Genomic DNA, 19,756 nt, shown 5'->3' on the forward strand with positions numbered 1-19,756 from the left:
CGTCATTCTCAGTAAACTATTGCAAGAACAAAAAACCAAACACCTCATATTCTCACTCATAGGTGGGAATTGAACAATAAGATCACATGGACACAGGAAGGGGAACATCACACTCTGGGGACTGTGGTGGGGTGGGGGGAGGGGGGAGGGATAGCATTGGGAGATATACCTAATGCTAGATGACGAGTTAGTGGGTGCAGCGCACCAGCATGGCACATGTATACATATGTAACTAACCTGCACAATGTGCACATGTACCCTGAAACATAAAGTATAATTAAAAAAGAAAAAGAACAAAGAAAAAAATAAATAAAAAAATGAAAACTAAAAGTATTTCTTGACAAAATGCAGACAGATTTCGGATTGCATCTATGACACCTGAAGTCTAGATTTAAGGTATAAAAAATAAGCCACCTGCGAGATACATTTTCTGCCTTAGGTGGATTTTAAAAATTCTGACATTGAAACAACCAGAGTCCACTGAATTTCCCCCTTTCCATTGAAAGTGCTGGCCTCACCGGACGTGGAGGGAAGCAGCGTTTCCCCTGTGAAGGCAGCCGAGTCACTGGGCAGAGACGAATCCAGCTCTCTCTTCCCTTCTCTCAGGAAGGTACTGGAAGGAGATTTTCCTTTCCAGCGGTTAAGTGGATGCGGCTTGGGATGGTTAATCCGTCCCCAGGCCTGGGGACAGCTGTCCTCACCGGAAGACAGCCTGCTGTAATTTATCCTGGGGGTTGTTTGAAATGTTTGCTGCTGTTGGGGAGTGAACGTGTTCTTTGTGATCAATTAATGCCCCTCTCACATTTTGTCAACGCGAAGGGAGCTGCATATTTTGTAGTTTTTATTTAATGAACCAATTACTTCATTGCCAAAATAAAGGATGTTTTATTCCTAAACCCTGAATGAGGATCTATAAACCCTATTAAAATTAGTTATTAGATTTTAGCTATTATAAAAATTATTTTAATTTAGTTTGGTTTATATTGTGTCTAAGTTTGAGCTCCTATGGAAACTATTGTAACACAGTTTGTGTTCTGCCTGAATTCACAGTAAACCTAGTAATGCATATTACTGTCAGTGTGATCTACTGCAAAAACTGGGTACCTAAGATGACTTCGTACATTTTATATACATAAATATGTAAATAGATATTTCTTGCGTGACATTTGCATGAAAATAATTGAAATAATTGAAGGCAGAGTTCATGCAGAAGGAATATTTAAGAGAGGTTTGAAAGAAACAAGATGGGCTTTTCTACATGACTCCTAGGTACCTTCAGAATTTGCAACAAAGTAGGCAAAGAGAGTAAACAATTTTGTGCGACATTAGAATGCTTGCTTGTAATACAAACACACACACACACACACACACACAAATGTCTGCTGGAGAGAAATTGATGATTCACATTATTCATGTCAAAAAGACATCTTTGATTTCTTTCTAAATCTTTTAAGAGTAATTGAACTGAGGCAAAAATATTTGTTTTAAAATTTACATTCTTTATGAAAGAAACAAGGCATGCCTTTATAAGACATACGTGCCATTCTGTAGAAATACAAATATTTGCTTCTTACCTTGGCAAGCACATTTTAATTGTGTCTAAGTATGAGAACTATGAATTCTTTGGAAACTCTGTGGCAATGACTTTTATTTTCCCCTGAAGCTTTTTTTAAAAAAATCTCATTTAGCTATTTCATCTGTGTGTGTGTGACACAGAGAAAGAGAGAGAGATTTAAAAATTTGTAACTAAGGATTGAAAAAAAGTACCAGATGAATTGTCCCGAATCTTTGTAGCCTCTATGTCCTTGAAAATGCCCCAGAGAATGTTTCCTTCCCTTTTGTAGGATGTAGGCTTCTCTTTAGCTTCTCCACCAATCCTGAAATTCCTTTGTTTAAAACAAAACGAAACAAAACAAAACTTGTGGCTTTTCTCAAAATGACAAACTAAACATGCAGAATCTAAAAATCCCCAAACACATCCCAGACTATAAACCTTTCTGACTCAACAAGCAGATTTTATGGAGACCCCAGTAAAACCCCAAGGATGGCAATAAATAAATCGCCAGCTGGTTCTCCCATACAGCTGCCTCTTCCACAAGACCTCAAGCCTCTGAAGGCAGAGGGAAGACCCCGTGCGTCTTGGTTTTGGGGACCCACAGATGGGCCATCCAAATGGCCAAGATGCCTAGATTTCTCCCAAATAGTCCCGATGGAAGGTAGCTGAGAGGTGGGGGGGAATATTCATCACGAAGCATTTTCCCAAACTTCCACTTCAAACAAGGATGCAAATATTTGGAATAAACAAGGACATAACTAATACAATGAAGCAACAAGTAAAAGTGGCAACGACAGTGGTCACATGGAAAGGATGTGAAGAGAGCTAAGAAGCAGAAGGAGATAATTATTTTCCAGAGCTGCACGACCCATTGATATGCACCTCATACTTTTAATAGGAAATTCCGTCTCATTCCCGTTGCTGTGCCTCAGGGGAGATACTAGGTAGAATAGCAAACCCCTGGGATCTTACCCAACTCTGTCATTTCCACTAACTGTGGCACGGACAAGTCATTTTAAATTCTGCATCAAAATATGAGGATAATTTCCCCCGTCTAGCCCACTCCCTGGAACTCATTGTGACAATGAGAAGAGAAAAAAATAGGAAACAGAAAAGACATTTATGATATTTAAGGAGTTGTATGATCTCTCTGAATGTAAAAGGAGAACTGATATTGTCCTCATCACAGGTCACCGGCGGCACAGCCCTATTTTTCTTGTGGAGTGACTGGGAACCGCTGTGCTCCGGGAGCCAGGGTGAGGCACAGAATTGTATTTCTGCAGCCAGATCCCCTCCCAGCTCCGGGGCTGTTTTCTTCCCTCTGACAGGAAGGAGCTTCCTTCTGGAAGTGTCCTGACATTGTTCTTGGTATTCCAGAAATTCCCTGGCTAACTGATGGCATGTCCAGAAGGGAGCGGTCCCAGGGCACGGGAGTGCATTGGGCAAATCTGTATTTAACCTCTTTTATCACACACACATACTCACACACACTTGTGCACACTCACCCATACTTTCACACAAGTGCATGCTCTTGCGCACACACCCTCACGTGCTCCCACACTCACCCCTGCTCACCCCTACACTTACACAGACACACTCAAACACCCTCACAGGCTCTCACACTCACCCATGCTCTGACACACACACACCTCATGCTCACTCACCGATGTTCTGACATCCACACACACACTCACACATACTCACACTCAGACACCCTCAGACGGTCTCACACTCACCCATGCTGACACCTACACTTACACAGACACACACAAACACCCTCACAGGCTCTCACAGCCATGCTCTGACACCAAACACATTCAGAAACCCCCCCCATGCTCAGACTCACTCACACTCTGACACACATCCTCACATGCTCTCACACTCACCCACACTCTGACACACTCACACATTCAGACACCCTCACACGCTCTCACACTCACCCATGCTCTCACACACTTTCCTGTATCTTGCACAGTCAGCAAACCACCCTTGGCGCTCCCATGTGATTAGGGGGTGAGTCCGACCACCCTTGCCCCCAACCCCTGAACAGAAGGAGGTCAGCTGTTGCTGAGCCTTAGCTGCCTACACACGTGTGTGCAGGAGAGAGACGTGCTGGCAGGAGACCAGCAGGGTGCCTGGCCGCACCAGCATGGAGGTGGCCTCCAGGCACACTCTCCCCTCTTCCTCGTGGGACCTGCTTCCATCTCGGCCCAAGCAGTAGACCTGACACGGGTTCCAAATGCTGCTTCACTTCTCCAGTGCTTTCCTGGATGATGCCTCTCTTTACAACCCCAGTCTCCAGGCCCCTGCGGCCCAGAGCCCCATCACATCCCACAAGCCTGCCTGGCACGGTGTTGGGGATATGCCATCCTCACCGAGCACCTACCACATGGGCAGCTGGAGTCCCTTGGGAGAATCACATGGGGAAGAGAAGTCCTTCCAATCCATGTGCAGTTTCCATCCCAATGACAGCGTGGGACTCAGCAGCTCACTGTCCTTCCAACCACCCTTCACTGAGCCCTTTGTGGGACCCATCCTGAGGACAAGTGTTGCGGATCCATTCAGGAATCCCTGGATTTGGCATCCACACGTCCCCCCTTGTCTGCTCTCCCCGCCCAGGATCATTTGCCTGGGCCTCAGACCCCTCATCCACAAAATGAGCTTGAAAGTCACATGCCAGGGGCAGGAGTTTCCTTCCCAGTGCTTGCCTTAGGGTGAGGCCTGATATTTGTGCAATTGTTCGGCCCATGCCCCTCTCTCTCTCTAATTTCCAAGCTCAGCTCCTCAAGGGGAGGAGTGGGCCACTGATTCTCATGCAGGTACCGAGGGCACTGCCTTGGCAGGTGGACTGTGGGCACCTGCGTGCATCTGAATGGGGCAGGCTGTGGGGGTTAAGATGTAAAATGCACAAATATCAGTGTTGTTTGTATTATTGTTATAATTCTATTATTATTACTAGATGTAGCCTCTGCTTCTAGGGGAGCAAACTTATCACCATGCCCAGTGAGGAGCGCAGAGAACACACCGAAGCGCAGGCGAGGCCCTGACAGCTGCATCTCTCGTGTAAAGTTCCTCACAGTGAGTTTTGTGCTCAGCTTTTGTGAGGCACATGCAGACCATCCCCTGCTGAACAGTGAGCTGAGTCAGTGGCTTCCCCACTTTCCCAGTCCCTGGGGAGGCACGGGCTCAGAGTGCACCTGGCTGGGAGTGTCAGCCCCACAGAACCAGCTTTCTGCAGCCACTGCCTGCTGGGCTGGGGATGGCAGGTGAGTGCCTGGTGTTTCAGGATGCTCATCTTTTTTGAAAACTGTAAGGGCACCATCGCCCGTCTGGACCTGACGCACATTGCCGAATAACTAGGCTGCTGCCCTGCCCACTGTCCTTGAAAGCCACTTAACATATGTTCTGATTCTGCTGCCTGGCAGGCAGCTTTCCGTCCAGTGGCTGGCACCAGCCCTGAGAGACGTGCCTCTCTCCATCACCCAGAGGCTCCGGGCAGCCAGGCTGGAGGAAAACAGGAGAAGCCAGAGCCACGAGCTTGGAGACCATTATCTTGTCACTGTCGGAGCCACAGACTTATGAATGGTCCCTGTCCTGGAGTGGAGCTGGCCGCCCTGGAGCTTCAGAGGTACTCTCTGGTGAGAGGTTTACAGACCAGCCGCACAATAAATCGCTCCCTTACCCGGCCTCTGGAGAGCCAAAACTCCCCACAGAGACAATCATTGCATTGGTTTCTTTGTTAAAATAAAAATGCCCCAAGCATCCGCCCATGGAATTGTGTTCCCCACTGGGGAAGGAAGGCAGCTGTGAGGAAGGCAGCTGGCACAGGAGCAGAGACGTCATGGGGGTGACGTGCAATAACTTTATCCACCACTGGCTCACTGGGGACTTCAGAACAGTCCACAAATACTAGCTGAGCTCCTACCACATGCCAAGGAGTGTCCTAATCCTCAGGGCTGCAGGTGCAAATAGGACAGAGTTCCTAACTCAGGAAGCACACAGTATAACTGGGGTGGGGGACAGAAAATAAACAAAAAAAGCCAGGCATGCCAGGTCGTGGTGGGAGCTGAGATGAAAATGAAAGGAGATGGGGAGGGGAGTACGTGGGGAGGGGTGGGCTGCAGGGGCCATTCCAGCCAAGTAGGAGCCGGCCATGTGGAGATTTGGGGGAAGAACATTCCAGAAAGAGGGAATGGCTAGTGCCAAGTACAAGTGAGCTTGATGAGCTTGGGGAATAGACAGAAGGCCCACATGGCTGGAGTTGTCATTATTGGGAGGGACGGAGAGAAGCAGGAGACATGGCCGGAGGGGCAGGTGGAGGTAGACGGTGAACCATGAGCTTGATGACAATTATCTTGTCACTGCCAGAGCCACAGACTGACCTACATTTTTACAGGGTCACCACAATGAAGGGTTGAGAAAAGGCTGAGGGGGCTGCAGGTGGGTGGAGGACAGGAGGCTAGAGAGGAGACCTGTACAGCTGCTGGACATGGCATGGTGACGATGTGGATTAAGGTGGTCTCTGCTGCATGACACATTTCAATACACATAGCAGCTCGCAAACACAGTCAGGGGTCTGGGCCCAGCTCAGTTGCGGCCTCTGCAAGGCTTTGATTAACATGTTGGCTGGGGCTGGTCTCATCTGAACGCCTGAGTGGGGAAACATCCAGTTTCTTGCTTGCTCAGGCTTTTGGAAGAATTCAGGCCTGCAGGGCTGTTGGACTGAAAGCTACAGTTTTGGAGTGCTTCATTTCATTTTGTTTCATTTGTCAGCCATCGGATGGAGGCTGCCTTCCACAACTAGAGGTCAACTACAGTTCCACACCATACGGGGCCCAGCAGTGTGGCCACCTGCTTCTTCACAGCCAGCATGGTGAGTGGATTCCAGCCGAGTGAGGGCCACAGCCTTAGGCAGCGCCACCCCATAACCACGCGTATGGAACCAGACACGTCTGTCACCTTTGCCAGACCCTATGGATCAGAAGCAGTCACAGGCCCTGGCTGCTCTCAGGGAAGGGGGTCCCACAGGGTGTGCACACCAGGGTGTAGAGTCCTGGGTCCGCCTATGGGTCTATCTACCATGGTGGTGTCCATGGGTATGCTGAAAAGTGGACGCTTCTGCTGTGTAAGTTTAATTTCCTCCGAGAAGCAGCACATTATCATCCCCCATTTAATACACGAGGGTTAAAGTTTTGTCCTATATGTGGCAAATGATGATTAACTTTTCTTCGTTAAATCCATAAAGTACCAGGAAGAGGACAGACAGATAGAAGCCAGGCAGAGATGGTTTAAAGGGAAGTTGAAGGGAGCCCCAGGAGGAACCTGGAACTCACACATCACAAGGGGTGATATCATCACTCCTAGTATCCACCCCTGCACAGCAAAGAAGCCCAAAGCTTGCTGGCTTACAACACTGATGTTTACTTTACTTGCTCCTCCACTGATGGCATCCACTGGGCAGGCTCAAAGGCTGGGGCTGGGTCCCCCATACAGCTGTGCACTGACACAAGCGTGGCCGGGACAACAGCAGGGGCTGTGGCCAGAGGACGTGTGGCCTCTTGTGTGGCCTGGTTCCTGCACACGGTGACTGGGCTCTAACGGTGGGCACCTAAGACAGACAGGGTGAGGCGGGAGCTGCATCATATTTATACTCCATCCTGGAAACCACACTGGCTCATTTCTACCTCATTGTATGCACCGGAGCAAGTCAATGTCCACAGGGAAGGAGACCAGCAACCACCTTTAGAAGGGAGAAGAGTCACAGGGTAAGCGGCCATGTTTCAGGTAAAACCGCCACACAGTCTGGAAACATGCTGATTCCAAGCAGGCCACAGGTGAGGGCTTTCGTGACGTTTGGGTGACTATTTGTAACCTTAGTGATTGATCAAAGGAGAAAAGGCAGGCTCTTCTTCTTGGCTCCCCAGGGTATCTCGCCCTGAGATTGCCTGGGGACCACAGTTAGTTCATCTGTGAAATGGGGCAATAACCTCTCTTTCTACTTATTTTGGAAGACATCTTAGAAAAATATCAAGTGTCATGGCAGATGTAAGCCACATGACTGTTGCATGAGACGGGGAAAGCAGGTAGGGGGCAGCTGGCTCAAAGCCCTGGGGGTTCCCAGAACACACGAAATGGACCCAGTTCCCATCATCCCCCCATAGTGCCACAGAGACCCAATGCCTCCATGGCTGACAATCCCCCACAGGCTCCTGTCCTGCCACAGAGCCCCTTGGGAGGGAGCAGGCACCCTTCACACCTAACCACGGCTGTTCCAACACAGCCACTCCAATTTTAAGATAATCCTAACAACAAATCTCACTCGTATGCACTGTACACCTACATGTGCCAAGCACCGTTGCAGATCTTGGCAGCACCGCGCCACATTCCCTTCCTCACGGAGCTCAAGCTCAAGACCCGGAAGCTTCCAGGAACCCATGAGCCACTTGGGAGGTAACTCCTTTAGGAAACTTGACAGTATCGCTTCATTTTTCACCTGGATATTCTCACACTCTGTGGGGAAGCTAAATGGTAGAAACATGTCTATTTCGGGTGAGGTAAAAGTTTTAGGGATAGATGGTGGTGATGGTTGCATAATATTGTGAAGGCAATTAACACCACCATTTAGGTACACCTAAAATGGTTACAATATTAAGTTTTATGTTATACATATTTTACCACAATTCTTAGAAAGTGAATAATGTAACATACTGCAGGTCATTAAATGTCATGCTTTAAATGAGTGACTTGCACGGTATCTGAATTTATATCTCAATAAAGCTGCTTAAAAATAATAAAATTTTAAAAAGCTACTTTGAAAACATTTAAAAAAATTATAGCCCACAATGGTAAGATTAAACTCTATCAACCATCAGAGACGTTTCCGAAATGCATGGTGTGCTCTTAATGACTAATTATTGTTCTGTTAACCAACGCTTTGCTCAACAGAAAATCAAAGGTACACTAGGGAATGAACCAAGCTCAGAATCTCACAGGAGAAACTTCTGGCCAATTGATTCACATTCAATTTTATCTCCACAGACATGCAGGAAGCTCAGACAGGCTGTAGAAATCAACTGGCCTCGAAAGTAACCCAATATCCCACGGTCTGTGTCCCTCCATCCTCCCTCCTCCCTTTGTCCTGGTTAATATAACTTGATATTTCATAATCCTGGAACTTACACGTGCCTCTGCAAAGGTGAAAATCCCCACAGTAGAGACACTTAGTCCAGCAGATATATGATCCCATTTGCCTATTAAATGCAAATATCCAAGTGGGCTGTTGGTTCAACCAACTACTCAAACAAATTGAGCCTAGATCCCAACAAAGGTGAATTGTGCAAAAATCAAAATGAGCCCTGGGTGGGATCAGCTTCAACACCACGAGAGGGAAATGGAGATGGGAAAGGAGCCGGGGTCAGTTCCCCCAAAAGGAGCCATGTGGTCTTGGTTTGGTTTTAATTAACTTTAGGAACACATTTTTTTCTTCAGCTGGCCTGTGTGAAGGTAGAATTGCGTGGCAACTGGCATTTCATGTAATTGACACTGATGGTCACTGAACCCACAGGGCTGAGATCGACACCCCGAGTGCTGCTGATTTCGGTGAAATTGAACAACGTGCATGTGACCGCAAACCCAGCTGAAATGTGAAGGGCCTGGAATGGGCTGGTTTGCAGCCTGAGAAGAATAGAGACTTCACTGTGCTCCAAATCAGGACGCAGTCCAAACCCAATCTGGATGTCCCACTGCCCGCGTGGGGGTCTGGGATACAGATCCCGAGGCTGAGGACACTCAATAGCCTCCCCTCCCCCATCTCCAGCCACCGTCCAGCTGATGGGGGCCTCTGGCAGCCACCCAGGTCACTGTGTGTCCCAGGGTTAAGGGCTCTGGGGTTGGGCAGAGGGGGACCCAGCTGAAGGACAATGCATTTACTGACACCATCTACGTAACTAATTAAACAGTCCTTGTGGGTAGACCTGGGCCTGGCCAATGCCCCCTGCAAGGTGCCCACCTGGGCCCCCCAGTGAGTCAGTGTGCACCAGGCCTGTCTCCTAGTAGACACATGAGGCATATTTATTATCGGTGATAATAACCCTAATGACACATTCGAAGGACCTGGGACTGCAGATGTTACGAATTTGACCGGGTTTCATTTCTCTCTGGCATTTAGAAAAGAGGAACCTCCCTTTATGCCCCTACCGTGAATGTCCATGTCCAAACCAACACACAAGCCAATACGCGGCCACTACACTGCACAAACTTCATTTATGTGAGATCATCGGCCGTGAGACCCTGTGGGCGCTCGGAGGAAGGGGGCTGATGCAGATGAAGAGGTCAAGAGACACTTCTGGAGGAGGTGATACCGGGGCAGAATCCTCAAGGAAGCATAGGAACCCTTCAAGACCAGGGAGGGGGGTCCAGCCAGAAGGATCATGTGTGCAAAGGTGGGAAACAGCCAGGAGTCTCATGGGAATTCCATTTCCCAGGGTGATGTCCACACAGTTGGCAGGAGGCTGAAAGGGCCAGTCGGGAGTTGAGGGGAGCCCCGGAGGGCTTTTGAAGGTTGGTGCCTGATATGGTTTGGCTGCGTCCCCACCCAAATCTCATCTTGAATTGTAGCTCCCGTAATTCCCAAGTGTTATAGGAGGGACCTGGTGGGAGATAATTGAATCACGAGGGCGATTTCCCCCATACCGTTCTCATGGTAGTGAATAAATCTCACGAGATCTGATGACTTTACAAGGGGTTTCCCCTTCCGCTTGGCTCTCATTCTCTCTTGCCTGCTGCTATGTAAGACATGCCTTTCACCTTCCACCATGATTGTGAGGCCTCCCCAGCCACGTGGAATGGTGAGTCCATTAAACCTCTTTTTCTTTATAAATTACCCAGTCTCTGGTATGTCGTTATCAGCAGCATGAAAAGGGACTAATACAGTGCCATGCCTGGGTGTGGGTGTTAGAAATCTTGGTCTCTTGGCCTCTGGAAGGTGAACTGGAAAGGGAGTGAGGCTGTGGCAGGAGACCAGGCTAGAAGTTATGACAATAAATCAGACACAAAGCAATGAAGTGTTGAGACCAATGGTGGCAATGGTGATGAGGGCGATGGTAGCAGTGGCGATGAGCATCACAGGGTAGATGCAATGTGGACTTAGGAAGACATACAGGATGTGACCTTCCATGACCCTCCCAGGCCATCCCTCCATTTTCCACCCTCTCTCTGCCCTGGGGTCAGGGAGCAATCCTCTGGGTCCTCTCCCCTCTGCTTCCAGTTGAGCTCACCCACTGGGGAGCACAGACGATCTATGGGAGGCGGGACAGGGAGGCTGCCATTGGGAATATTTACTCTTCTCCCTCCTGGGAGGTCCTCCTTGGGAGATCATCTCAGGCTGGCATGTTCCTCAACCAAAGTCCACCACTTCTCTCATGGTGGCCACGTGTCCACGATTTTCTCTCCTTCTGAGTCCTGCTCCCCTCTCTTCCCTTGACCCCAGGACCTAGGAGTGGTAACAGCTACAATGCTACTGGCCCCAGTTTCTTTCTTCACCGCTCAGGCCTCCCTTATACCCACCTCCACCTGTATGGTAAGTCTCTCGGCAAACTCATCCTCCCAGAATTCTCCTAATTGAGTGGTTCATCTCCTTCCTATTGGGACCCCAACTGAGAACAAACTTCACATTCACTTCTCAGAAGTCTTGAGTCATTTTACAGATATGTACTGTGTTTCTAGAAGTGTGTTCCAGGTACTGTGCAGGGAGCAACCCAGGTAGTGTCTCTGTTCCCATGAGGTCCTGCCCTGTCTCTATGGTCCAGGGCAGCATCTGGGGGCCTTGGTAAATGTGGAGATTCATGAGCCCTGCCCTAGCCCCAGAGAATTGGAAACTCTGGGGAAAGGACCCCAGAGTCTGCAATTTTTAACAGAATTCTCAGGGGTTCTCAATAGGCCAAGCTCAAAGCTGCCAGTGCAGTGGCTCATGATGCTTTGTAACGCCTTACACTAAGCAGGAGAGGGACCTGCCTGGCAAGCACAGCACTGGCATCATGGACATGGTCTGCCCAACTGGTCAGCAACCAGTAGAGTGCCCAGTGTCCAAGCCATCCGTATCAGGGGTTAAGGATTTAGAAGATCACTCCTGAATTCTTAAGTAAGGAACTAGCTGATGTGTTCATTTTTCTCCACTTATAATTTTCTGCTCTTTGCAATGTATCTCCAATCCCTCCATATTGTAACAACACAATAATAATAATTTCAAAACCAGTAATCCGTTATGCATATACTTACAGTGTGACTGCTCCCTCCCTCCCCTGCTCTCTCTCCCTCCTCTGTATCTTCCTCCCTCTCCTTTTCTCTCTCCCCCTATATTAGCTGTAGCAAGTCCCGCTTTATAAAAAATCTATATATTTCTTAAAAAACATAAGTTGGTAGCAATTACTTATTTCATTTGAAAGTTGCATTTCTTTTCCTTAACAAGGTCCCTGGCATAGTGACAGCATGATTTAGTGGACAAGAAAAGCAGGAGGCACAACTAGTAAAGGATTCATCCGTGTTTTGAAATGAAGCAGAGCTGTGTTTCTCATCTGGAGACCTGCTCATCTGGGTGCCCCTTACTCTGACTCCAATGAAGGTTCCTGACTCTGTCTCTGGGGTTTCCCATCCATCCAAGAATCACTGAGCCCTGTGCTGTCTTCATGGGGCTGTGATGGTAAAGAGAACCCCGTTCCCCCACCTGTGGGGGACGTTTAGTCTCATACCTCTTTACTCTTCATGAATACATGAATTTTTTTTCTCCCTGAGTTTTGAGATGTTTAAAAATTCCTTTCTTTATCTTACTTCTTGAATGCAGCATTCAATACATTGCAATAGGTAAAATGTTACCGCCGTCGATCGTGAATTCCATTGCACAATATAAAAGCCCTCATTTGCTTTCCTTTTGGATTGGATTTCGAAATGGGTCAAATGTTTACAGAAATGGCCCAAACTGTACAAATAAACTGTAGCTCTAGTGAGGGAGGCAGTTTACATTACTCTCAGTCAGATGAATATGGAAGCTGCAGCCTGTCCTTTGAAAACCACTTCAAGCACTGTGCGTGTGAGTTCTGTGCCCCGTCTGGGATCCCTCAATTCCATCAAAAAGCTTTGGGAAAGGCATGGCGATCCTATAAATCCACACATCCATCCACACCCAGCTGGGTGGCTCTTGTCCTCCACTAGGTCAAACAAACAGGGGTTTTCACCCAGGCATCCTGGAATGCCCACATAGCGTGGACCTTCCCCAAGCTCCCTTCCCCTGAGGTCACCTGCACTGCTCACTTGGAGCTGCCATTGTTCACCCGAAGCACCTGGAGAGCAGGAACTGGGCCTTGCTCTCTCATATTTGGCACATGTGGCGTGGAGCCTTTGCACATAGTTGATCTTCACTTGTTTGCTAATCCAATCCCCTATTTTACAGACAGGGAAACAGAGGCACTGCGTGCAGGAAAGTCCTGCGTGCCTTGTGTAAGTAGATGTGGGCCCTATCACCTGAGTTTCAGAACAATGCCTGTGCTGGTTATAAAGCTCTTGTCTCTCAGCTCCAGGACCATCTGCAGTGGGAATTAGAATGGGCCCCAATTCAGTATTGGGGAATACTGGAGTCCTTAAAAGAAGAGGAGATGCAGAGAGGGGACAGGACACAAGAGGATGGAGACAGAGATTGGAGAACTGCAGCCGCAAGACAAGGACAGCCTGGAGCCACCAGGAGCTGGAAGAGGCAGGAAGGATTCTTCCCTAGAGCACTCAGAGGGAGCTGACACATTGACTTTGGACTTCTGGCCTCTAGAATGTGGGGGAATACGTTTCTGTTGCTGTGAGTCACCCAGGTCACGGTATTTTGTTACGGCAGTCCCCGGGCCCTCATACACTGTCCTGTTCTTTGCATAGTGATGCTCCAGTGGGGCTGGGCAACCCCACTTCACCATTGCCAGCTGCTCCCTGTTTGGTTACACAAATAGGGGGCGCTAGAGGGCAACGCAGGAGAAGGCAGGAGAGCCGAGCTCCTTCCCGTCCCATCAGCATCCCAGCATCAATGGGTTTCACCTTGTCAGAAGCAGCTGGTTCCACTTTCCAGAGTCTCTTCCCCCATCCATGCTGCACCCCTCCACCCCCACCCTTCAGAGATGCCAGCCTCAGCTGCTTAGCTTTGTTTCCTCGAGGGTCTGGGTCTCAGCTCCATAGGACCCCTCCTCCCAGCTCCCACATTCTCCCAACCTCAACCTTTTCCCTTTGTCCTTCTAGCCCTGGAGGTGTTAGCTGAGTCCATCTGTAATTCTTGCCTCTGCAGTATCTTAAAGTTCCCTTTTACCTCTTTTCAGGCTTCCAATAACTAGATTTGAAAACATATTTATATTAAATTCTCTGTGTTAAAATAACTGATATGTTTAATGAGTATAGAGTTTCAGTTTGGGAAGATGAAAAAGCCATAGCGATGAATAATGGGGATGGGTGCACAACAATGTGAATGTACTTAATGCCACCAAATTGTAGTTAAAAATGGTGAAAATAGTAAAAAAATTTTTTTTTTTTTGAGATGGAGTCTCACTCTGTCGCCCAGGTTGGAGTGCAATGGAGCCATTTCTGGTCATGGCAACCTCCGCCTCCCGGGTTCAAGCTATTCTCCTGCCTCAGCCTCCCAAGTAGCTGGGATTACAGGCATGTGCCACCATGCCTGGCTAATTTTTGTATCTTTAGTAGAGACTGGGTTTCACCACATTGGCCAGACTGGTCTCAAACTCCTGACCTCAGGTGATCTGCCCATCTTGGCCTCCCAAAGAGCTTGGATTACAGGCATGAGCCACCACGCCCAGCCAGAAAATAGCAAATTTTATGTGATGACGACTTTTACCCCTCAGCCCCGTCCCCCAACACAAGGCTGGTGTTGTTTCTATTTTCCTGACTGATGTACATTATTTAAATAGTGATGATGAAATAAACACTACTTATGGTGATAATGACAGCTATCACTTTGAAGCTTTCCCATGTGCTAACCTGTACTAGGTATTTAGTCATCATAATATTTTACAAACTATTCTATGGTGTCTATTTTAGTGATGGAGAAGCTGAGCCTCTAAGTGGTTATGTTGCTTGGTATTAAAGATAGCAAAGGGTAGAAATCAAATTTATTGGACTGATTTTTAACAAAATTTATTTTTTATTTTTAGACAGGGTCTAGCTCTGTCGAGTGCAGTGGCACGATCATGATTCACTGCAGTCTCAACCTCCTGAGCTCAAAAGATCCTTCCACCTCAGCCACCCAAGTAGCTGGGACTATAGGCATGTGCCACCATGCCTGGCTAATTTTTTTTTTTTTTTTTTTTAGAAACGGGGTTTTGCCATGTTGCCTACCCTGGTAAAGCATTCCTCCCTCCTCAGCCTCCCGGTGCTGGGATTACAGGCATGAGCCACCACACCCAGCCTGGACTGATCTTCTTATCGTTATGTGATATACATATTTGTCTTTAGTAATTTCCTTTGTTCTAAAGTTGACTTTACCTGATATTAATATAGCCTCTTCTTTTTAAAATTAATATTTGCATGATATATCTTTTTCCATCTTTTTATTGTTAACCTCTGTCGTTATGTTGCAAGTGATTTCTTTTTTTTTTTTTTTTTTTGAGACAGAGTCTTGCTCTGTTGCCCAGGCTGGAGTGCAATGGCACAATCTTGGCTCACTGTAACCTCCACCTCCCGAGTTCAAGCGATTCTCCTGCCTCAGCCTCCCGAGTAGCTGGGATTAGGCACCTGCTACCACACCCAGTTAATTTTTGTATTTTTAGTAGGGACGGGGTTTCACCATGTTGGTCAGGCTGGTGCAAGGGAGTTTCTTATAAAAAGCATATCGTTAGGTTGTGAGGTTTTTAAAAATCCTTCTGACAATCTTTGTTTTTTAATTATTTTACTTCAAATATTTACATTTAAAGTAATTACTGATATAGCTTAAGTCTGCCATTTTCTTGTTTTCTGTTTGTTATATCTGTTTCTAATTCCTGTTTCTTTCTTTTTGCCATAAACATTTTTTGAGTTCCATTTTTATTTACTTAAAAATGTTTTTTAGCTTATGACTTTTTTATTTTTATTAGTGGCTGCTTTAGATACTATATCAGCTAACTTATTAAGGTCTATTAGTATTGAGGTTTTACCGCTTTGAGTGAAGTTTAGAAAACTTACTTCCATTTGGGTCCCCTTATGCTCCCCACTTTTAAGATAAAATTGTCTTAGCTACTTCCTGTATATACATTGAATACCACCTCAGATAGTGCTATGATTTTTGCTTTAACTATCAAATAAGATTTAAGAAAGTCAAGAAGAGAAGTAATATCTGTTATATTTACTCCTATGTTTATCCATTCTTCTTTCCCTTCTTAAGTTCCTTAGAAAACTTCCCAAAGTCATTTTTTAAGAGTGAGCCTGTTGAGAGATGGATTCTCTCAGTTTTTCTTCACCTGAGAATCTATTTCCCCTTCAATTTGGAAGGACATTTTTACTGGATATAAAATTTGTGGTTGACACTTCTTTTCTCTCAATCACTTGAAAAATATTGTGCTACTGTTTTCTGTCCTCTCTGGTTTCACATAAAAAATCCACGGGCAATTGAATTGATGTTCTCCAACAGGTAACATGTTATTTCTCTTTAGCTTCTTTCAAGATTTTTTACTTGTCTTTACTTTTCAGAAGTTTGCTTACAATGTGTCTTAGTGCAGATTTATCTGGGTTTACTCTGTTTGAGTTTTAGTCAGCTTCTTGAATCTCTTAGGGTTATGCCTTTCACCATATTTGGGAAATTTTCAGCCACTATTTTCTTATACATTTTTTCAGACCAACATGCTTTTTCTTCATTTTCTGACATTCTGACAACGTAAATATTAGATTTCTAAAATATTATACCACAGGTCCCTGGAGCTCTCTTTGTTGTTTTTTAAAATCTATTTTCTTTCTGTTGTTTAAATTGAATAATTTCTTTTGTTCTATCTTCAAGCAAACTCATTATTTCATCTGTCATATTTATTCTGCTATTACACTCAACCAGTGTTTTTATTTTGGTTATTGTATTTTTCAGTTCTATAATTTCCTTTTGATTCTTTTTCATATCTTGCACTTCTTTGTTGAGACTTTCTTTCTTTCAAGTATAGTCATGATTACTTGCTGAAGCATTTTTGTGATTGCTGTTTATAATCCTTGTCATATCATTCCAAATCATCTCATTTTTTGTGTTGGTGGTGGTCTTTTCTCTTTCAAGTTGTTATTGTCGTGGTGCTTGTGATGATTAGCAAATTTTGTTTGGATCCTGGATCTTTGGGGGATTGTGTCATAGGACTAAGGACCCTGTTTAATTTTCTTTTTTAGCAGGCAGTCACCATGTTCAGATGCATCCTGTAGATCCAGGGTAGGGGTGGTTGTTCACTGCTCCACTGGGCTCCATTGACCTATGCACTCTAAGTGGAGTGGTGATGACTCACACTAACTCATTGCATATGGGTGGGCTAGAAATTCAGCCCCCAACTCAGTACCACTGACACCAACTCACACTGCTTCATTGCTTCCAAATTGAGTAGTAAGCTCAGTTCCCTGCTGTACCCTCACTGATACTAGGGAGTGGGGGAAACAGAGTGCTGACTAGCTCTGCCTCATTTGTCCTCATTCAGCCTTGTTGATGGGGTAGAGGCTCAGCTACCCAATGGGCCTCATTGTCAGCAGGGGTAGGGCAGGAGAAACTAGAGTGTGGACTAGCCCTTCCTCATTTTCATACCACTTCATTCAGCCTCATTGATGCTGGGCAGGACTCAAGGCTCAGCTCCTACTGTGCTTTGCTGATATATAGGGTGAAGTGAGGGGTGAGGAATGCCCACTAGCTCCACCTTACACTGTTGAATTCAGTCTATTTCCTTCCAGATGGGAATGGAGGTTTAGCTTGCCACTCAGCCCACCAATACCACCCCAACAGAGGAATCAGAGCATGCCTGCTTCTGCTGGATAGGAAATGAAAGATTAGGTCACTGTTTGGCTCAGTTGACACCACTGGGTGGGAGACCTGGAAGGTTGTAGAGAAAGGAGGAGCTTTTCCGTTGGTTTTGGTTGGCTGGAGCATGGTGGCTATGGTCATCAAGGTTTTCAGTTCTATTAATCCACTTTTCCTGGTATGTTGACTGGAGAAAACAGGCTTTCTTAGGATGATTTTTTGTCTGGGCCTGTTGATGGTTTGGGGCTCTGGGCTTCTCCAGCACCCTGTTTGAGACAGATGGGACTCAATATGGAAACTCAGGAAACTTTCTGATGAGTCTTCCCTTAAGTCCCGAGATTCCTAAGCAGCCTGCCATCTCCAATCCACATTTCAGAGTCTTTGCATGTTTGTTTGTTGTGCTATGTTCAGGGTTTTTAGTTATAAGAGGTAGGAATTGGAGGAATGGAGCTACTCCATCTTGGCAGGAACCAAAAGTCTCCTCAGAGGGAAAAGTCGAACTCAAGCCTATCTACTTTCATAACCCCTGCCTTTTCAACCTTGCTTCCCCACCTAGCTGCCTCCGTTATCTTTGCTGTAGGAACATTTGCCAACATGACCCTCCGTGTCAAATTCACAGCTGCACTTGGGACCTTCTAGAATAAGATATGTTGACCTTCTCCCCAGCCTTCCTCAGTTAATCATGGTTGAGAAGACTCACTGGCCCGCTAGTGTATTATCTCACATTCTTCTGGGGAATAACCTCCAAGTCTTTTCCCAAATGAAGGTTGACTCAAAGCGTGGGCCATTTAACCACTAACTCAGGAGGCCTCAGCAGCCGTCTGACCCAAGGTTTCTTCACATGACACTTCATGTTCATTTTCCATTATTTAGTCCTCTCCTGAAGAGACACTCAGGAGAGAGGCATTTTAATCCCTCTTTGCTCTATGACTTCTTGGGTGGCCCAAGGAAAATAGATCAGCACATACTAAAAACCCTCAATCTCCTCATTCAGGAAGAGAACAAACATGTGGGAGAGAGTAGCTCCAGGCACACCCAGGTCTCAAGAGGCCAGGAGGTAGCAGGAGAGGTAACAAGAGCCAAAGGTCAAGGTCACTTCTCTGCTGGCTTGCTATTTGGTAGTAAATTGCAGAAATAGACGGTAACAGGCACAAGACGTCTCTTTCTGCCTAATTTTTCCATACAAAAGCTATATGTTCTGCAGAGAAATTGAGTGTTACATCAATGAATACAACTAAAAATTGATAAGAGCTCCCCAACCACCTCCGTTTGTAATACGGAGATAATAACAGCACCCACCTCACAGCACTATTGTGGTTAGATGGCATCACGTGCATGAACTGATGCACCTAGTGCCTGGCCTATTAGTAAACTTCCGTAATAATCATCCTTATATTTAGAATTATTGTTTCCTTAATCTTTCTTTCTTTTATTTTTATTTTTATTTTTTTGAGACAGAGTCTCACTCTGTCACCCAGGCTGGAGGGCAGTGGTGCAATCTTGACTCACTGCAACCTCTGCCTCCCGGTTCAAGTGATTCTCTTGCCTTAGCCTCCTGAGTAGCTGGTATTAGAGGCATGCACCATGATGCCTGGCTAATTTTTGTATTTCTAATAGAGATGGAGTTTCCCCTTGTTGGCCAGACTGGTCTCGAACTCCTGACCTCAGGTGATCTGCCCGCCTCGGCCTCCCAAAGTGGTGGGATTACAGTCATGAGCCACCACGCCCGGCCCCTTAGTCTTTCATTCTACCAGTTTTCCTTTTGGTCATCCATCAAAGCTATTACAGAACAATTTTTTTCAAACACAGATGAGAGTCTTTGTACACTTTCTTTCAGTTCTAAATCCCTATGACTTCAAATTCATTTTTCCACATTAAATTTGGGAAAAGGGGCAGAATTTGGAAAGTCCCATGGAAGACCAGAAACTGGAAGTTATAAAATCCTGAGCCATGACATCAGGATGTGGCAGCATTGTTTACACGAGGGATTGTCTCTTCCAGTAACCGAGGCCTCCCAGTCATCAACAATAGAGGCCAAAGGAGGTAAAATTATACAAATCTGGAAACCAAGACTTGATTTTCTCCTAGTTAGTATTTGAAATTGGGCTTAAGACATTGGTACAGCCAGGGAAATATTCAAAGCATCTTTTAGCTCACCCCTAAGGCAGCTTTGGATTTTGTCCGAGAATGGTCTGGTGTGAAAAGGAAGGAGGTTC

The sequence above is a fragment of the Gorilla gorilla genome, chromosome 18 (assembly GCF_029281585.2).
Source record: "Gorilla gorilla gorilla isolate KB3781 chromosome 18, NHGRI_mGorGor1-v2.1_pri, whole genome shotgun sequence".
Taxonomy (NCBI): domain Eukaryota; kingdom Metazoa; phylum Chordata; class Mammalia; order Primates; family Hominidae; genus Gorilla; species Gorilla gorilla.